The sequence below is a fragment of the Bombus vosnesenskii genome, unplaced genomic scaffold (genome assembly GCF_011952255.1).
Source record: "Bombus vosnesenskii isolate JDL3184/JDL3185 unplaced genomic scaffold, Bvos_JDL3184-5_v1.1 scf7180000013379, whole genome shotgun sequence".
In the NCBI taxonomy this organism is placed as follows: Eukaryota; Metazoa; Arthropoda; class Insecta; order Hymenoptera; family Apidae; genus Bombus; species Bombus vosnesenskii.
This window is the reverse complement of record NW_022883009.1, coordinates 406,889-420,759: the sequence shown is the minus strand read 5'-3', so window position 1 is coordinate 420,759 and position 13,871 is coordinate 406,889. Positions and strand designations below refer to the sequence as shown.

Sequence of the window (13,871 nt, the reverse complement as noted above, 5' to 3'; positions counted from 1 at the left end):
AAGCGATCTATTAAATATTAAGATTTATTGATAATTGATTGAATATATAGTAAATATGACTCGAGGCGAAGAGTGTTATCTATAGATATAAATTAGTTCTAAATATAACATATATATGTCGGAGATGAAAGGACATCGGGACCTTTCTTTTGGAATTTTTGGGAAGATCCCAATACTTTAGTCTAGATTATTTATTATAGCTGTACTTAAATAATAAAACTTAGAAGTAGCTGTTTATAATTTAATCCGATGTTTGTCCGAGATTTGTGACAGTGGGCTTGGGCTCGAGGTGACACAACTGGTCGCTGAACGTAGTCACGGTCACGGGATGTACGTTTTTACCTAACAGAGGTATGGAGTAGTTGTATAGTTCTCCTTAAAAAAATATAGTTGTAGCGGCACACGGGCTCGAGGACAAATCAAGTCATGTGTGGTTTTGCCTCAGAAGTGTCAATATTATGGGACATACGTTGTATTAACAATCAAACTCCGGGCAGAAACAATGTCGCCGCTACGCGGGACTGCCTAGCAACGGCGGTTGGAATTTTGTTGGTATCCCCGACCAATATACAACAAACGAACGCAATCGTAAGGAGAGGAAAGTTTTCATCAGTCTTTTATTCGTGCGATCTCCTTAGAGAGTTTCACATCATCTTTACGGGCAGTATATACCGAGAGTCCCAGCAAACGTTGTTTTGTGCTTCAAAATATATTTTGCGTTTAACAAAGATTTATCCCGTTGACCGTGGATTCGTTATTGAACCTAAGAACATCTCGAGTGTCTAATCACCACGGTTATTTGTCAAATTCTGTAAAAACCATATTTATACCAGTAAATATAATCTCTATTGTACAACGACGATGGCTAGTCCAAATGAAGATTCGTTACACGCCCGTAAACCTAATGATAATTCGACATATATTTATAATAATACAAATAATATATACATGTATATATAAAGAATGAGAAGATATTATTCTATAGCACATTGTGAGTTAAGTAACTATACATAGATCTTCGGAACGTTGCTCTTCTTTTGAGGCATTCGTTCTAGAAAATGGTCTAAATTTAATGTGCACTGTCAACCATTTCGTAAAAGCAATTAGTTCCGTGAAAGAAGGCCTTGAAACTAGTAGGAGCTTTAGCTGTTAGGAAGTATAGCATATGACCATTATGAAAAAATAATTATTCCCGGAAGTATAACTCTGCGTAGGACAATTATCGGAACGGCGATTATGTGATAGTGATATAGACCTTTTTGAGAAATATTGTCTTTGGTAAAATTTTTTTGTACTTTTCTATTATGATCACTTTAAGTATTACTCAAAAAAAGTAAAATATCCATAGGATAAGGAATGACTTTAGTGGATAAGACGTTTAATTTCAAACAAACGAAGTCGTTTATTTGAGTAAAAGATTACGTGGACATTAGAGCTTGGAAGTTATTACAGTTTACTATTTTTTTGTTTTAAAATTTAAGTGTTTTTCAATATTTTTAACTAATTTGCTATTCTTTAAATATATTCTTAATTTTATTTAACTATTAATAAACATTAAATATTTTTATAAAAATATTAAACAATATTTTAATGTTTCTAATAAGATTTAATAGATATAATATTATTTACTTAATAGATTATTTAATAGATTAATATAATTTAAGTATATATATATATATATAATTTAATAATTTCAAATTTATTAGATCAAAGGTATTGCATATATATATAAAACATAAATTAGAAGGAATACATTCAATGAGATATAAAGAAAAAAAGGCATTAAAAAAGAATGAAATGATGACTAAACTTGGAAAAGATAAGAGAGAGCAGAAATTGTTTTGATAAGGTGAATAATCATTGAAGGAAATATTTTGCTCTTAACTCGTCATTTAATATCGTCACAATTATCTCTATTTTTACGCGCAAAGACTTCTCGTTTATTTTTGTCACTACTAAACTAGAATGCACTTTACAACGCAGTATTTGCCGTCGATCGTGTCTATATAAAGTATCCAATGAAAAACATGAAATGAGTGGGATCTATCGCGGCATTTGCATAAATTATTCGTACCTGTGCTGACCTGATTCTTTTTGTAACCAGCACAATACTACAATTTCTGTGTATGAAAATATGAAGAACTATTTCTGTACAACTTTCTGTATTTCCACAATATGTTAAAAATATTCCTGCACATACATATAATGGGGAATTGAATCAATGTCACCTATTGAATTAAAAGTTTCGTTATATTATTATATAACAATTGGTATTTTGAACACTAATGTTCGAAATTATATTTAATTATAATTGTATATTATAAAATGTTTTATATATAATATATATTATATATAATAGTTCTAGAAAAAAATATTGAGATATATAAGAAGAGAAGCAAGGAACAAATATAGAGGCTATTAAAAAAACGTGAAAGTTATTCTTGCATAATTGCGTCACATGATATTTAGAAAGGTTCAATCTCATTTTATCACGAGCTAAAATTTCCCTGCACGAACTTTTTCATTCATGCTTTGTCAAGCAGAATGTTACGCAGAAAATGAATAAACAAGTACGCCAAACATCTATATAATAAGATACAGTTATTTTTTAGCGAAAGATTTCTCCCCAATGAACCTTGCTTACCGTTGCACGATCTAAAAATTCTAATCTATTTTATAATATTTTAGCCGCCAGAAAAATATATGCAACTATATTTTTAATTAAAGTGTGTCTTCATTTTGTATCTAAACTAATTGTCATAGATATAATACGTACATAATAGGATTATGAATAAGATAACAGAGAAAAGAAAAGGGATATGCATTCCGGAAATATTTACGATCTTAATAAACCATTCATAAACACACAAAAGCTTTAACTCGAAAAATTAATGTAGCAGAATAATCGAATTTTGTATGCATGAACAGCTTGTTACCAAAAGTTAGAAAAAAAAAGCATGGTACATTTAACGAGTTGCTTCCTGGTCGATCGATCCACCGCATCGCTTCACCGTGAAAGTAACAGCACTGTTCATCGATCAACTATATTTACGTGCACGGTATTTACACGGTCTGAGATTAAAAAGCATATCACGAAAGAGAGATTTCCTAGAAACATGGCTGCCTTGATAACTGGGCAGATAAGTTCCCAATGGCCAGTTTGTGAAATGTGTTTAACAAAACACTATTGCATGCTATGTTACGATGATTATAAAGAATAAAATCCTTGCAATTCGGTTTGCTCTTAATTTTGTAACTGGAATACGGTTTATCAAAAGTAAGTAAGTGTCTTCTGCATACTTTTGATAGTATCAGATTCGCCAATGCGTTTCCCCGGCTGATATAATTCCGGATATCGAGGTCTCCGATCAAAAGTGTTTGCCGGGTCTTCTCTAGTGGACGGATGTTGTTTTTTAAAGCAGCTTAAAACTTATTCTTCTGTGCAAATTTAATTATCCACCGCCTTTTTTTCATTCGTTTTTCTCCTTGGTATAGTTACTATGGCAAGTATGTGAACCTAGACAGCTCGAAAGAACCGACATCGACACGCAATGAAATCGATCGAGATTCATTAATCTTCGTTTACTCCGAATGTACGAGAGGTAGAGAATTAAACGAAGTATGAGCAGATAAAGAATTCACGTGATGACCGTAATCGGACGTAAGTCGGAAAAATGTTATTAAACGCTATCTACCAGAAAAAAAGAAAAATGATTCTGTAATGAATTCACGGATGACGTCAGGCACGAGCTTCTGTAAATGTCGTAAATATGACGAAGTAAATAATACTCGAATAGAGCGATAGGTCGACGAGGAAAAAAATATAAAATATAAAAAGGAAATAAAATATAAAAAGAAAAATGAGTAATTACGCTTGATGATGTAATCCGTTGCGTTTGGCGATAAAACTCAATTGTATAATGAATTGATCGGTGACAGAAATGAACGTTGCAAACGTGGTTCTCTGGTTTAAAAACAAGAAAACTGGCGTATCGAGAGTGATCGAAAATTAATTGAAAAATACACCGCAAAACTATTTATTTCGAATCACTGACCCATTTATTTTTCACAATGCTACTTCTTTGTTCCCATGTATCTTAATCTTATTTTCTGCATTTATTTTGTCGTTGTTTTGTTCGTTTATCTCTGTTTTATTTCGACTCGTTACTCTAATTAATATTTCAATTAATTTCATCGAGCGCAAACTTGGAAATTTTTCAGATCTTGTATCTGTCGATTCAGCTGATTCATTTAAGATCGTATACATATATCATTTATTCAACAAGAAATTTTTATCGCGCCATAATCACCAACCAAAGAAAACGAGGTTGATATTACACCGCCGTGAAAATCGAGTAAAAATATCTGACTTTTTATAACCATTCTTCGAATGCCGTAACTCCTTAATGTCTACATTATTTCTGCCTCAACCGGCAAAAAATTATCAATTTTTGCTTTTATGATTGTAATGTTACTTACATAGAAGATTTGTAGTAACCTGGTCAGTAAATTAAGATATAAATATACATACTTGGATAAATAGGAAAGTCAAAATAACATACACAAAAAAGGTCGTAATAGGCATAAGCTTCAATGCAATAAACGAATATAATATAATACAAACAAATACAATATAGTATAGTACAAATATAGTGTTTCTTATATTTCGCGGTATATAACAGAATGGAATAAATGGGATATATTATGGAAAATGGAAGAAAACAATTATTTTTATAAATGTAAAAATTTCATGCCGATAGTAACGCATTATTTTTTCTTATGAAACTATTTTGCTTCTAGTTCGTTTACTCAATTTTATTTTATTTTTACTATTCTTTGAAATTTACATTTCAATTACATAATATTACAAATTTATTTTCCTACTATATATCACAAGTATATCATAAATTTCAAAACGTATCACTAATTTCCGAGTAAAAAGTAGCACAGTATTAGTGTGATAAAACATGACTTTGGTGTATTATTGCACACGGTGTGTATTAACTATGCGCAAACTTTGAGCCAAATCGGTGACCTAAATGTCGCGAATTTCCCTGTGGAAACTGGATATTCGAACAGAGCCAAGCTCCTGAATATTCAAGTGAATCGAATGCCACTCGAGGTATCTGGAATTACTGGTAAGTACATGCATAAGAAATTATTCGAAAAATTCTAGTGGAAAATTCGTAACGAAATCGCTGACGTCTTCTCATCCATTGAAAAGGAAACGAGAAAAAATAAATAAATAGTAAATGCAATTTCTCTTTGTTATACATATATGTATGCAGTTCCTTAGATTTTATAATTTTCTACCGATTTTATGAACCTTTTTAGTATCAAACGTTATATTTTTTTGTCGATAAAACTTTTTAATTAAATTTTTTAATTAGGCATATTATATAAATATTATATAGTATTTTTTACTTGAATTTAGATTAGATGAACATTTAATAGTAATTTCAAATATTCAGAGTTTAACGATGAAGCAGTCGTTTCTTGATTTAGTAACCACTTGCGAAGAAAATAATAAATATTAATGACGCTCTATGAATCGATTGCTTCGTTTGCCGGTAATTCTACTAGAAGGAAAGTATAATTAATATCGTGACCATGTTCAATCTGTATAATACGTTTTCTTTGCAAGAAGTTCGACCAAGTTTCTATTTTTAAAACGTTCACTTTTGATAAATAATTCTTTCAACTTTTCTCTTCCACTGTTTGTTTAATTATTTGAATTTTTATCGTTTTTCCTTCTGGATATAATCGATACGGAGCTACATAACAGAAGATATGAAAACAAATAATGTGAATGCCAATGTACATGCAATCTGCGAAAGTTGGCAAAGAAACGGTTAACATGATGTCATCGCAGCACGTTTGCTTAAGAAGAAATTTTATTTTTGACATCTTTTTTTTTCGTTATATGACTTGTTAAATGAATTATTTCATTATATACCATCTATTAGTTTTAAAAAATTACAAGAAATTTTAAAAAATTAATACACCACTATTATTTTTACTTTTATTTTAATTTTATTTGCTTTCGTTATTTATTAGGTAGGATAAACAAATAGTTTTCGATCGGGAAATTCCTTTGTTCCGAGGTACAAAGAAAAATTCGTGCGTTCGCTTTCTAATAGATCGCTAATGGGAACGGATTTACTTTCACGTTGCAATTACGTTTCCACGATGTTTGCTTTATAATTACTTGCACACCTTGCGATGACGATGATCACTTGCAATACTGAAATTAGGTGTTAACAAGTTCGAGTGCTTGCCAAAGCAATGGTTTACCTTTTAATTTAATTAGTTTGTGATTATATACTGCTCCTGGAAAGAACTAGCTAAGTACAGTTCGTATCTCTATTTTAAGAAGTAGTTTCCTAACTTTATTCTTCCTTAGCTAATGTGGAATTATTCCATGTAACAAAGAACTGTTACATGTTGTAAATATTGATATGTATAATATATAAAATGATAAAATTGATACATTCAAGTAATTGTAAAAAGAAATAATTTGTGTATATATGTAGAATGAATTACAATAAATCAGCATTTCTACCTATTTGTAGTTTTTCAGTTTAATACATTGCACCTATTCTTAACTTACTGATAATGTTGTCGAGATAATTTTCCATAGTAAACTACACGAGTTTATTAATTATATACTTGGTAGAAAATATTTTACAATTTCGACGTTTAAGTAAGAGAAAATAACTATTACACATACTCTCTCTCTCTCACTCTCCCTCTTTCCCTCCTAAATACATAATTACATTACAGCTTTGAGAAACTAATTTTGTAAGAAATGGTAGGAATTTCAATCGAGATCTTTTCTAAGAAAGAATTGTTTATCACTACTATCATACCATCTACAAATGTCAGGAATTACTGATATATACGTTTTCTAATTACTGCCAAGTAATCCGAGTCTAAATTTATTAACTTTCATGATCAAAACAATTATTTCTTCGACTACTTTCACTTTTAATATTACTCCTGTAAATAACTTTTCTCTTTAGAAATAAGTGATAGAGATTATCTTGTACCATGTTTTTTGTAACATGTATACACACAGATTGTTCCAGTTACTTCAAAATATAGACATATTTATAATATATATGGATAATAATAAATATGTATATTGTATATTAACAATTAACTAGTATTACGTCACCGGTCGTCAGTGTTAAGAAATAAAGTACAGTAAAATAATTTTCCTTGTCACTTTAAAATAAAAACCAATTTATTTCCCTGTAATACACATTTTATACTTTGACTACTATCTACTTAACTAAAATTGTTAATAATTAGGCTGTAGATACTTATGCAATTTTGTTGATCGTATCTAAAAAAGTGTAAGCTGAATAAAGCTTTATTTTATTTACTAAATATCATAATGAATACACCACTTTGTAGATTTTTATTTTGCTTTATTATCTGCATGATTTAGAAACTACTAAACGACGCTATCCAGTTACATTAATTTACTTCTATATAGCTATTCTCTGTAGTTTCACTTGTTCCAAACTTAATAAACCTTACTCAGATTGTCAGAATAGAACACGTTCGAAACATCAAACGCTTCTCTTCCTGTTAACATCAGTGTCCGTGGATTATTGCACAATGCTGCCAATTCGCCTGCATTTCATTAAACACGAACAATTGTGTAATTATAGCATGCTCATGAACGTGTAAAATATCCGCAAGTTCTATTTGCACGCGGCTATCGATTAAAAATCCAATAGACCGTGTGCGATTCTAGCAGATTACACGCCAAAAACCAAATACAAGATAAACAGCTGGCCGACCGGTTATCGCGGGATCAGCCGACCAATGGCCTGTGTAATCGATCATCGACACCGAAAACCGGAATATATAACCGAGACTCGCGTATATGAAACATTTAGGTCAGTGTCACTTTGCTTTGACAAATCAATGAGATTGATTAGGTATGTATATAGAACATAAAATTTCACACTGAAATTTAGAACACGTTGAAAATGTGAATTTTTTTTTTGTTTTTTTTCTTACAGTATCGGTGGAAAATATATTGATTTAGCCTTTTTAGCAAATATGTCCATATATACGGTGATTATAATGTTAGATCAATGTTATAATGATACAAAAGAATATACTAAATAATAATAATTAGAATATATTAAATAACAAAATAATAATAATGATAATATTGAAAGTGAAATAGTAATCGAAAGATGTATATATAAATAAGAAGAAAGTACGTAAACTTTTTCGCTCTTTATCGAGGTCTTGATGCTTCCTATCTTACATTCTAGTTCTATTGAAAAGAGTAATACAAAATTTTTATCAACTGCAACTGGCATGTGGAAAGCGTGAAAATAACTACAATATTTATAACAGACGGATACATCTCATTAAAATAGCGCGATGTCGCGTGAGGCAGGGGAAGAAATACTTGGGAATAACGTGCGCACCTGGTGTCATGTGATTTGGATTGATGCCATCGTGAACGAGTCTTCTAATACGTGCCTAGCGCATTAAAGGGAAAGATTTCGAGCTCCAGTTTTCGTGGCGTCGATAAACTCGATCCAATTATCCACTACTTTGTTCCTGGATTTTTCATTTATCACCGTAACTCGATAAATCATTATGTACGCTATCGCTCATAGTGGTGTATATTTCTTCGTTTCTTTGTTTCTTTCCTGTTGATTCGCGTTCGATTCAAGTCCGCTAATCGATATCTTTCTCTGAGAGGAAATTCATCACTGCGATATGTATACAGCACAGTGATTCATACGAAGTAACCAATGTGATTTGTCTTCGAACGTTGAAGACATCCATTTCTGTTTTTTAATACAAGATAACGGATAAATGTTGTTCTCTAAATAGAGATTAAACTTTATGGTGTAATCAGAATGATTTATGCGTTTTATCACGACAGCTTCGATCAATTTTATTTGCGATGCGTGGTTGAAGATGAAAAAATCTTTTCTCCCATTTCACCCATTTAAAGACCAGCCTTGCAGTTATGCATATCACTTGCAATATTTTCTTCTGCTTCGTTGTTTATTACGTCAACATATAAAGAATATGTTACACGTATATTTTAAAATATGTATGTAAAAAGATTTTGGATTAGCTTTGGGTTAGGGGGGGGGGGGATAGCATCTATTTTTGATAGATCCTCGGAAAGCTATGACGAAAAGTGCACGAGTAGCACGAATTATTCGTTAATCGAGCGCTAATGAAGTAATTACACGTTCCGTTCAACGAAGTGTTGTAGCCAACAACCGCAAAGATTCTAGAAAACTGACAATTAGAGGATCATTCCTTCACAACGACGCCTGCTAGATATTATCGGCTAAAATTATGAGACCTTATTATCTCACCTAATAATAACGTGTAATATAATAGATATAATGGAATTAACTTTCCGCTAATTAACCTGTGTTTTCTTTCAGTGATCGTGCATTGTTTGGTTGCAGAACTTCTATTATCGCTATTACTTTATGTAATAATTATATTCCTTGAATGCTATGTGAATGGCGCTTTAAATATTCTATGATGTGCATATTATTACTATGATGTGCATATTATTCGTTACTATTTTTCGTATAACTTTCGTATTGTATATCAGATTAGTTCATTAGTTCTTGTGAATTTCGGTGTCTCTAGAATCTATTCTCGTGTGTTAAGATTACGTGGATTTATCACGAGCCGTGCTATAACTCTGAAACAGTAGCAGATAGAACAAATTCCAATAGGTAAAGTTAAATGGCCAATTCCCTTATCTATAACTGAAATCGTAAAACCAATTAATGCCAATTCCCATGTGTTCCAGTTTGCACAAAAAAGAATTAATCGCAATATCTGGTTAAACGTCTCGGCAAGGAGAGATCGTGCGTTTGGCGAGCGCATGAATTATGCAGCGAATCCCGAAGGGGAATAAGATGATAACTCTGGTGGATCGTTGGAATCAAGGTTACGATGATATTAACGAGACGCGTACGCATATTTGGCTCTCACTCATAGCGAAATTTCTCGCCAGACACGCTTAACCACCGGCAGTTTCTTCTGTGAACTGTTTACCATTATTGTGCAACCACGTATTTCGTTTATTTGTCATACCTATTAATCTCGCGATACTTTGTTTTCGTCTGAAAATAAATTCTTCGTTGAATCTCGCATGACAATGCGTCTGATTGTTATTTCTTTCGCCAAAAGGATCTCTCAAAAACTGGATTTTCTCAAACTTCATTCTAGTTCTAAAGAAATTGTTTAACTTTGTTTAATTCATTTAAAGAAAGGAAAAAATGTTTTTTGAAAAGTATGACTCTAATCTCCCACTTCTTTTATCATTATCAGTCATTTAGTTATAAAATCGTAATAACGATCTTTTTTTAGCGAACAATGCAAGAAAAGCGTCGTATATATTGCGTCAATTCTACGTAATATCGAGAGACAAGATTTTTTCTTACTATCGTCGAATAAAATTATCATTGCAATTACAAAGCGTACGAACTTTGAAACAATGGGGTAGAAACGGAAGAGAATTGACGAAAAACTCGATGGCAACTGGCGTTCCTCAGGTTGATGATTGACTCGACCTTCACCTGGCTATAAAACCGGTTATCATTAACTTTCCGTAGTAGTTCCTCATTGCTTCGCGCTTAACGTCGTTTAAGGAACGTTCTTTTACAATGATAATGCTAAGTGCGTTAAATGAACGCTGCACTTAAGCAGTTTGGCTTTAAATCAGATGGAGATTCCAAGGAATTACACTGTTATTTTCAAGAAATTTTTAAATTACGTCTTTCAATTCCAATCATATGTATTATTTATTGACTCCAATTTCGGCCTTTTGTCTACTTAGTGAATATTTCAAACATTCTTAAGACCTGATGAAATCTTTTCTTGGAAATGATTTCAGAAAGATTATTAGGAATGTTCATTTTCCATAAAATACGTTACGTCTTTCAAATATTGGAAACTTTAATGTTTCCAGATGTATATTTAATTTTATAAACACCAATTAATTAATCTTTCTGAAACGTGCATTGAAAATACGACACGTTATAAATAATGACGATTAAAAGAGAAAAGTCAATTTTGTACGAGTGATAAAATTTTGACACTTCGTGCATTTTTTACGCATGTAAATAAGTATAACAAAAGAATACTATAATGAATTTGACATTAACACTTATCTAGAAACCAGTCGGTAGATTTAAAGATTATTCCTTCTAACTGTTCCAGTAACTGATTATTGCGAGTTAAGTTCTTTCTTATCTACCTTGCTCGATAGACCATCATCCGAACGATTATCATACGTCTATTTATGACTCGATATAACTTTCTCGAAGAAATATGATTGGTTCGTCCAGAACCAAAGTAAACACTTGTATGCTTTTATGATACACACGTCAAATTACTTATCTTTTAAGAATTATTACTGATTCTTTTTTCTCTGTTAGCTATTGCATCAGCTATGGTGGATTATGTGATAATTAATTCTCTATGAATATTATGCTACTTTATGTTATTACTATTTAAGAAATAAAAATAATTTAGTATTTAAAAGGGTATAGATCTCCCAAGCCCTTACTCCGGGACCAGAGTCGAGAGCGGTTTTTCGATGAAGACGTCAGTGACATGGAGACGGCGCTGTGGGACGCTTCGTGCGCGGAGAAGACCGGAGATGAACGCTGCCCATGCGACGGCTCCATCTCGGTTCAACAGGAGGGAGTCTACACTACTGTGAGAGGAGGCTACTGTCGTGCCGGACACCAAGGAGCGCGATGTACTCGGATTTAAGAAGAAGGAGCGTATCATCAGCCGGAGTACAAGCACGGGGGGCAGGAGTGAGCGGGTGTCGGTTCCTATGCTCGAGAAATTGAAGACAAAGGATATGATAACGCGCATCCTCCGGTCTCACACCACTCCGGAGGAGAGGTCTCGTGTTATTGATCCGTGCCAAGTGAAGGAGACTAGCGACACCCCGGCGGGGGCGGTTGCGAACGAGGTTCCTGAGGTGGACACAGTTCCCGAGGTTGTACTGTCCGAGGTGGATAGCTTCGCGAGGGAGCTTATATTAGACGGAGACCCTTCCACGCTCGCGCATGCACATGTTTGTCCTTACTAGCTGTTCTTCTCCGTGGCTGGCGAAGCGTGTAAGGATGTGGACACAACTCAGAACCGGTATGCGGAGTACCCTGGTACTTCCTTATATGATATAATGAGCGGGCCCTCTTCCCGATCCAACAAAATGGGCTGGCTGGCAGCGGCTGCTGCGGCCCACAATAAAGAACAACATGCTCTAAATGGAAATATAAATACCGTTTTGTCCGCACAATTTAAGGCGGCAGACCAGTACGCAGCGTTTCGAGCGGCGCTTTGGGACAAGAAGTGCAAATACACCGACTCACCAACGATGCCGACCTGATTAGATAAGCCTGTGACACCTCCTTGCGGTGTCACTTCGACGGTGTCGTCAGTGACATTGCCCTTACACCTACAGATTCCGACGACACAGTCGCTTGAGAGATTAAGGCCGCCCAGTCGATGCCTGAGGCGGCCATAGGAACGGATAAGAGTCGGAGGAAGGCGGATAAAGCCGAAACCGCCAGAAACGTTATAGGTGCGGTGGTGGACCTCGATGAATCCACCCCGCTGGTGGTACCGATCCCCGAGGGCAATAGGGACCCGGCCCTAGAGATGTGCGTTCGGATTTCACGGCAACTGAAGTAGGTGGAGGTTGGGCGGTACTTATTCAAATACGCGAGTGGGAGTGTGGAGTTCATCACATCCGGCAAGGCGCCGTTGCTTTACGGCCAAATCATTGACTGCCCCTACCTGACGAAGGCCCTTTTTCGGTATGTGCCTCGCTCGGAGATGGGAGATATACGGGACTTAACCTTGAAGGTTGCCCTTATGGATATGCTACGGGAGTCCAGCGGGGTGGAGTGGGCCTGGGCAAGGATGAACGTGCCGCAGCGTGACATCATCGACATGTCGAGTTTGGGCCACTGGCACTACGACGCAATCTTTGTTAACTGTGAGGCTATCGAGTACGCGGTACGAAACGAGGGAAGGTTGCCCGTTGGGACGGAAGGGGACTACTGGAGCATTATGGAGGGGACGACCACCATTATCGGTCTGCCGTCAAACACGGAACCATACAATATGGGCCGGACTGCGTTGATATTGGTGCCTCTCACCTACCCTTTGGCGTGGGTGCTGCAATACTTCAACATGGCGCGGTTGGAGAGGGATGCGTCTACGGATGAGGTCTTCTGTCATACGGCAGGCTTGGTCGACATTCATTCAAGGATAAGACATCTGATATTCGTCATCTCGACGAAAACCGAGACAAGTGTCCCTGTCGGGGGAAGGTGCTTCCCGATTGGTACGGTTGATCACCACTTGGAGTTGCCTGCTAACCGGCGTCCCCAGCGATGGAACTTAGATGAGCAGATCTCAGTGATGCTGAAGGAGGCGTTGAACTGCAGAAATTCCCTCCGTCGGGAAATCGAGGAATTTATTCAGTCCTTGGTGCCGGGCGGGATCGAGGTGGACTCCCTGATTAACGTGCTTACAAGGACGAAGGCGCCCCCCGAGAAGTTGACGAGGATGGGGCTGCGCCCTGCTCAGCACATAAGGGATGAATCATACTCGGATTATCGGGTATACTCGCAAGAGTGTGCGCGTCAGTTGCCGATTCTAACGCATGGAGCAACTGAACGGAGCTTTGTATTATGACGGGACTGGCATACTACTCTTTGTACAATACGGAGAACGCGCAAAACGCGATGTGATATGGAGCTGGGGAATTAAGTTGTGCGTGAAGGACTATTCCAAGAGCCAGTTCAGGACCCTCGTTATCGGGTACG

General features: G+C 35.3%; 1 protein-coding gene across 1 annotated transcript in view; it reads left to right on the top strand.

Annotated features, from left to right (window-relative positions):
• The window catches only part of LOC117237475 (GTPase-activating protein skywalker), a 44,293-nt gene that overhangs the window by 10,823 nt on the left and 19,599 nt on the right, over positions 1-13,871 (top strand). The gene's annotated exons all lie outside the window — the stretch shown is intronic.